We start from the raw sequence: 7,353 nt of genomic DNA on the forward strand, positions 1-7,353 counted from the left end.
CTGCATTCCGCAGAGACCATTCCCTCCATGATTCCCTCGTTAGGTCCATGACCCCCACCACCCAGCACCTTCCCTCGCTTTCACACAAGTACATCTTGCACTCACATCTACCCCCTTACCTCCATTCAAGACCCCAAAGGATCTTCTCACATCTGGCAGAGATTTCCCTGCACATCCACACATCATCTGCTGTGTCCGTTTCTCTTGATGTGATCTCCTTTTCACTGGGGAGACAGGATGCCAACTTGCAAAGCATTTCAGGGACCATCTCTAGGACACATGCACTGCAAAATCCCACCACTCTGTGACTGACCACTTCAACTCCCCCTCCCATTCCCCCAAGGACATTCAAGTTCTGGGACTCCTCCACCACCAAATTAAAGTCATCCACCAGCTGGAGGAAGGAAGCCTCATCTTCCGCCTTGGGAGCCTTCAATCACATGGCATTAACATTGACTCTAGATTAGAGTGGTGCTGGAAAAGCACAGCAGTTCAGGCAGCATCCGAGGAGCAGTAAAATCGACGTTTCAGGCAAAAGTCCTTCATCAAGAATACAGTATTCCTGATGAAGGGCTTTTGCCCGAAACATCGATTTTACTGCTCTTCGGATGCTGCCTGAACTGCTGTGCTTTTCCAGCACCACTCTAATCTAGACTCTGGTTTCCAGCATCTGCAGTCATTGTTTTTACTTATCAACATTGATCCCACTGGTTTCCAAATCTTCCCTCCCCCCCACCCCATCCTAGATCCAACCCTCCAAATTGGCACTGCTGTCTTGATCTGTCTTACCTATCCATATTTATCTCTCAGCCCCCTTCCCCCTCCACATTCCTGATGTAGGGCTTATGGCTAAAATGTTGATTTTCTTGCTGCTTGGATGCTGCCTGACCTGCTGTGCTTTTCCAGTGCCACACGTTTCGACTCTGGCAAAGAAGGCGTATGGCATGCTTGTCTTTATTGGTCAGGGAATTGAGTACAAGAGTCAGGATGTCATGTTCCAGCTTTATAAGACTTTGTTTAACCACACTTAAGAGTATTGCATTCAGTTCTGGTTGCCACATTACAGGGAGGATGTGGAAGCTTTGGAGAGAGTACACAAGAGGTTTACCAGGATGCTACCTGGACTAGAGGGTATGACCTGTAAGGAGAGGCTAGAAAAATCTGGGTTGTTTGTCTTGAGTGGGAGAAGCTGTGGGGTGACTTGATAGAAGTCTGTAAAATTATGAGATGCACAGATATAGTTGACAGTCAAAATCTTTTCCCCAGGGTTGAAATGTCTAATACTAGGAGGCATGCATTTAAGGAGAGAAGAGGAAAGTTCAAAGAAGACATGAGGGGCAAGTTTTTTACACAGAGAGTGGTAGGAGTCTGGAATGCACTGCCATGGGTGGTGGTTCAGGCAGATACAATAAGGGCATTTAAGGGACTTTAAGATAAGCAAACAGAGGGATATGGACCAATGGCAGGCAGAAGGGATTAGTTTAATTTGGCATCATGTTTGGCACAATGTCATGGGCTAAAGGGCACGCTCTTGTGCTATACTGTTCTATGCTGTATGTATTATAAACTCAGCAGGTCTAATAATGAGTCGTATTGCACTTAAAATGTTAACTCTCCTCCTCTCTTGTCAGATGTTGCCAGACCTGCTTAAAAGAACAATGATATAGTGCCAAATCAGGATGGCGTTTGACTTGGAGAAAAATTTTCAACTGGTGGTGTTTTCATGTGACTGCTGTTCTTAGTGGTTGTAAAGGTCACAGGTTTGAAAACTGTTGTCAAATGAGACTTAGTGACTTGCTGAAGAGCACAGTGATATCAGCAACATACATTAAAATGTTATCTTTTGCCTCTTATAAGTAAAATTTAATAGAATCCCTACAGTGTGGGAGCAGGCCATTCAGCTTATCAACTCCACACTAATCCTCCAAGCAGCATCCCACCCAGACCAACCTCCTATCCTATCCCCGTAAGTCTGCATTTTCCATGGCTAATCCATCTCACCCTGCACATCCCTGGACAACAATGGACAATTTAGCGTAGCCAATCCACCCAACTTGCACATTTTTAGACTGTGGGACGAAACTGGAGCACCTCGAGGACACAGGGAGAATGTGCAAACTCCATACGGACAATTGCCTGAGGGCAGAATCAAACTTGGGTCCCTGACACTGTGAGGTAGCAGTGCTAACCATTGCGCTACTGTGCTACCCCCAGTCGGTTGGCTACTGTAACAGCTGTGTGCATATTTGATAAGCATTCAGTTCACCAACACAATCCAAAAGTAGTTGGGATTAAATTGTCGGTTAGCAGAGTGCCTGCTGGATGTGTGAACAGCTGCTACAATAACTAGCTTATTTCTCCTTCTGTGTTGGACAGATTAAGAGGAGCACCAAACAAGCAGTTACTGCTGACTATAATTAAAGTTTCACTATGCAACAGTGCTGCCATTACAAAACAAAAATGCTGTCGGAGATCTATATATATATATATATATTTGCATCCACCATGTACTTTAACTTTTGAACGACAGAAAATGCAAGATTTCAAGAAATAGATGGGAGTGTAAATTTGGTTTATGCCATAGCATGAAACAGTGTTGTAATTAACTTACAGCTTGTTATGCGACTGCACCAATTTTTATTTTCTATTGACTTTAAAAATCTCAGCAATATTTTCTTTTTCAAACAAATATAGATGACCATGAGACCAGGAAACAAGTCTCCAAAGAAAACTGGGAGAAAATTAGACATGATGGAGAATTAGTTTAAGGTTTTTCTGAAGATCTGTAGCTCGGTTCACCAGGTTGGTTTTGTTTTGCAATTGTTTTGTCCCCCTACTATGTGCCAACTTCACTGCTGTGTAGCCTCCGGATGAAGCACCATTGTTGTAATCTGTGCAGAATTTACACAGTTCTGTCTGTCATGGTGGTTGGTTCTATTTCTGGTTTTGTACTGTTATGGTCTGTTGATGGGATGTATTTCAATATGTTTGTTTATGGCATCAGTGGATGAATACCAAGCCTGCAGGAATTCCCGAGCTTTGCCTGTCCATGTTGTCCCAGTTGAATTGATGTCATTCATCATCAGAGTGTATTAACATGGGGGAGAACTGGTCATGTCATTTTGTTGGTAGCTGATGCTCTCATATTCCGGTGCTGAGTTTCCTGCCCGTTTGTACTATGTAATGTTTCTTGCAGTTGCTGCATGATATTTTGTGTATCACATTCATCCTGCAAGTTGTGGGTATGAGGCCTTTTGTCTTGGATAGTAGCTGGTGAAGTGTGGCTGTTGGTTTGTGTGCTGTCATTATTCCCAGAGGACATAGGAGTCTTGCAGTCAGTTCTGAGACAATTCTAATATATGGTATGGTGGTCAATGTGTTTAGCACAAAGTGTCTTCTTGGTGTTGTTTGTTTGTTTGGCATCAGCAGAGGAAGCTGTTAGGGTACCCAAGACTTTGTATGGGTGATTTCGTGGAGCTCTATTATAGCTCATCTAAAAAGGATCTTGACACAGCTCTGTTTGTGGACATTGGGGTAGTTACTATTGTAATTAAGAAACTAGTCTGTAAGTGTAGCTTTTCTGTACACTCTGGTAAAGAATTAACTGTTGTTCGTTTGTTCTACCAGTATGTCTAAAGAATGGGAGTTGGTTGTCGTTCTTTTCTTCTCTGATGAACTTGATCCCAAGGAGAAATCAATGAGGATGAAATGATGGTTTTGTTAACATTATAGCACTGTTCACCTCTCTTAATATAACACTGGCAAAGGAAACACTGGTCGCACTTCTAGACAAACAGACAAAACAGGCTGCGAATGAAACTACCAGCAAAGATAATATGCTGGAATTACTGGCCTTATGCCTGATCATGCACATTGTGTTTAATGACCAGGCGTATGAATAAACTAATGGGACATCCATAGGCTCATCCATGTCTGGGCTCATTGCTGAAGCAGGGCGAAAGTGAGGACTGCAGATGCTGGAGATTAGAGTCACTATGCAATGCCCCATGTCAGACTGAATCCAAATATTTCCATGCAACTGGATAACAACAACAGGCTGTGTGGCAGGCCTGGCAATGCATCAAACATCTTGGTGTGTCTCCCATTAAAGTCTCATTGTTGTCTTTCTGAGGAGAATCTCTTCTGGCCCTTCGAAAGAGATAGTACATGAGCTTTCACCTTGACCTGCAGATCATTTGTGTTCAGTGACACATAACATCCAGATGAATCCAAATTCCAAAACAGTAGTGCTTTCAAGTTCATACAAGGTTAGTACCTGTGTTGATGCCCATAAGTATTGGCTCAAGTGATATGATTCTTAATCAGATGTCTGCTACTCTTTCTCATAAAGTTGCTGTAGCTGGCAGGGCAGCATTTCTTGAATGCCTGAAAGCAGAAAATCAAAAGGGAAAATTAGGTGGGAAAACAAAATATCCCTAATAATATCTGTTAGACAATCTTGGATTCTACTTGTGAAGTACATATATTCAGAAAGCAATGTACTTGGAAGATCTTTATTTCTCCAAACTGAGCTTGCTCCTCCATTCAAATACATTCATAAATCAAAACAGCGATTTTCTTGCTCCTTGGATGCTGTTGTGTTTTCTAGCACCTACACTCGACTCATTGCTGAAGCAGTAATGCAAAGACTAGAAAGCGCAGCCCTCCCCCACATCCAGCCCAAACTATGGATCAGATACGTGGATGATACCTTCGTTATCATTATACTGTCCAAGTTAGAAAGCACACACCACATTATTAACAGTATATTCATCGGATCAGGTTCACCAGAGAAGAAAAGAATGACAACCAACACCGTTTAAGGTTAAGGTTTCAAATTCAATGACTCTTCTTTCAAACTCATAGCAGTCTGAACTTCAATCGTAAATTCAGGTACTCTACCTCATCCTCGAACTTCTTTCAATGATTCCAATTTCACAGTCAGTTTCAGCTATTCAGCAACAAAGACATATTACCCCAAAACCATTCTACACAATCAATGACATTAATTCCTCTGTCTTACAGAGCAAGGCCATGTACAAATATGGCAGCAAAGCTGAATTTGGCAGGGAACAGGAATCCTTACATCTCTTGAGCACTATAGAGAACATGGTGTTCTGCAACATTGACTAATTGTAGCAGAGTCACTTTGATCCAGATGTTTGGAATGTCATGTCTTATATGCTTCCTCAATTTTCATTTAACGCTGCTGACCGATATGATGCTGCTGTTCATATTACTAGTATTTAATTTTGATAATAGTATACAGTCAGTCCTTCTATAACATGATGGTTGTGTTCCTGTGCAGTTCCCCCCCCCTCCCATCATAGAAAAATCATGCTTTAGAAACAGCACTTAATGTATTGGCAATGTAATCGTGTTACATCCAAAAGTTTAAAAGTTTGCGCGATAGAAACAGCATTCCCAATTTGTCAATCATGTTCGTGAATTCGTGTTGATGAAACGCACAACCTGTACTGAACAACCTGTACTGAAATTGGGTTCTTGTGGTGTAGTGGTAGCATTCCACTGTCTGAACAGTTTGATCAAAAAGAACTGCCTTGGAATTAAAAGTAACAAAGAAAACAGGTATTGGGAAGTAATTAGGTAATTGGATAGAAATGTAGTTATACATTAGTCAATGCAGAGAAGGATTGAATGTATTTGAATGGAGGAGCAAGCTCAGTTTGGAGAAATAAAGATCTTCCAAGTACATTGCTTTCTGAATATATGTACTTCACAAGTAGAATCCAAGATTGTCTAACAGATATTATTAGAGATCTTTTGTTTTCCGAACCTAACTTTCCCTTTTGTTTTTCTGCTTTCAGGCATTCAAGAAATGCTGCCCTGCCAGCTACAGCAATTTTATGAGAAAGAGTAGCAGACATCTGATTAAGAATCATATCACTTGAGCCAATACTTATTGACATCAACACAGGTACTAACCTTGTATGAACTTGAAAGCACTACTGTGATGGAATTTGGAATCATCTGGATGTTATGTGTCACTGAGCACAAGTGGTCTGCAAGTCAAGGTGAAAGCTCATGTACTATCTCTTTCGAAGGGCCAGAAGAGATTCTCCTCAGAGAGACAATAATGAGACTTTAATGGGAGACACACAAGATGTTTGATGCATTGCCAGGCCTGCCACACAGCCTGTTGTTGTTATCCAGTTGCATGGAAATATTTGGATTCAGTCTGACATGAGGCATTGGGACAAATTGTATAACAGGTCAAGCAGACCCAGATATGACCATTTGGAGAATGGATATTGAGTTTCCACTGCTGCAGAGACACAAACCACACAATGGGCTGAATCTTCCAAAAAGTGCCAATTACAATTGGATAGTTACTTCGCCCCTTTTTAACTTGCCATGCACTGGAACTCCATGTTTCACGCCTGAATATCCAATTCATGCCACTTGAGAAAAGCCTCACCCACCTGCTCTATGAGCCTTCCAACACAGCATTGCCACTGAAGGTCAAACCCTATCACCTTTTTAAAGCAGAAACTACTGTATTCCAGGGTTTAAACATCCAAATCTATTTAATGTGTGTATGTGTGTGTGTTTGTGCGTGTACATGTGTTTATGTGTGTACGTGTGTGTGTGAGAGAGAGTGACATCAGTGGCTGATGGAGTAGGATGTTAAGTGGATGAGTTAGTAATCTGCCAGGAGAGTGAGCTTGTAGAATGCTAGGTATGCTGATGAGAGGATAAGACAACAGGTGAATGAGCAGGTGGAGACTTTTTCAGGCAATTGAAAATGCTGGGTTTTTGCCCAATAGAAGTTTGAATTTTCCAGGTAATTCTTGTGTAGTCAGTGCCTCAAAAGTTCTGAGGTCATTCCAGAATCTGACTGTTTGAAAACCATGAGTTCTGGGGCAATGTTACAATGTTGAAGTGGAAGCTCAGGTTGAAGATATAAGATCCACGAATGATGCTGTAGTTATTATGACTGGAGATCTGTGACTTGTGATATCCACTTGTGGGTCAGTGCTGGGACCTCTGTTATAGAGTCATAAAGAGTCATAGCGATGTACAGCATGGAAACAGAAACTTTGGTCCAACCCGTCCATGCCGACCAGATATCCCAACCCAATCTAATCCCACCTGCCAGCACCCGGCCCACATCCCCTCCAAACCCTTCCTATTCTTATACCTATCCAAATGCCTCTGTTGCAATTGTACCAGCCTCCACCACATCCTCTGGCAGCTCATTCCATACACGTACCATCTTCTGCGTGAAAAAGTTGCCCCTTCGGTCTCTTTTATATCTTTCCCTTCTCACCCTAAACCTATGCCCTCTAGTTCTGGACTCCCTGAACCCAGGGAAAAGACTTTGTCTATTTA

Source organism: Chiloscyllium plagiosum, chromosome 6, assembly GCF_004010195.1.
Source record: "Chiloscyllium plagiosum isolate BGI_BamShark_2017 chromosome 6, ASM401019v2, whole genome shotgun sequence".
NCBI classification, from domain to species: Eukaryota; Metazoa; Chordata; class Chondrichthyes; order Orectolobiformes; family Hemiscylliidae; genus Chiloscyllium; species Chiloscyllium plagiosum.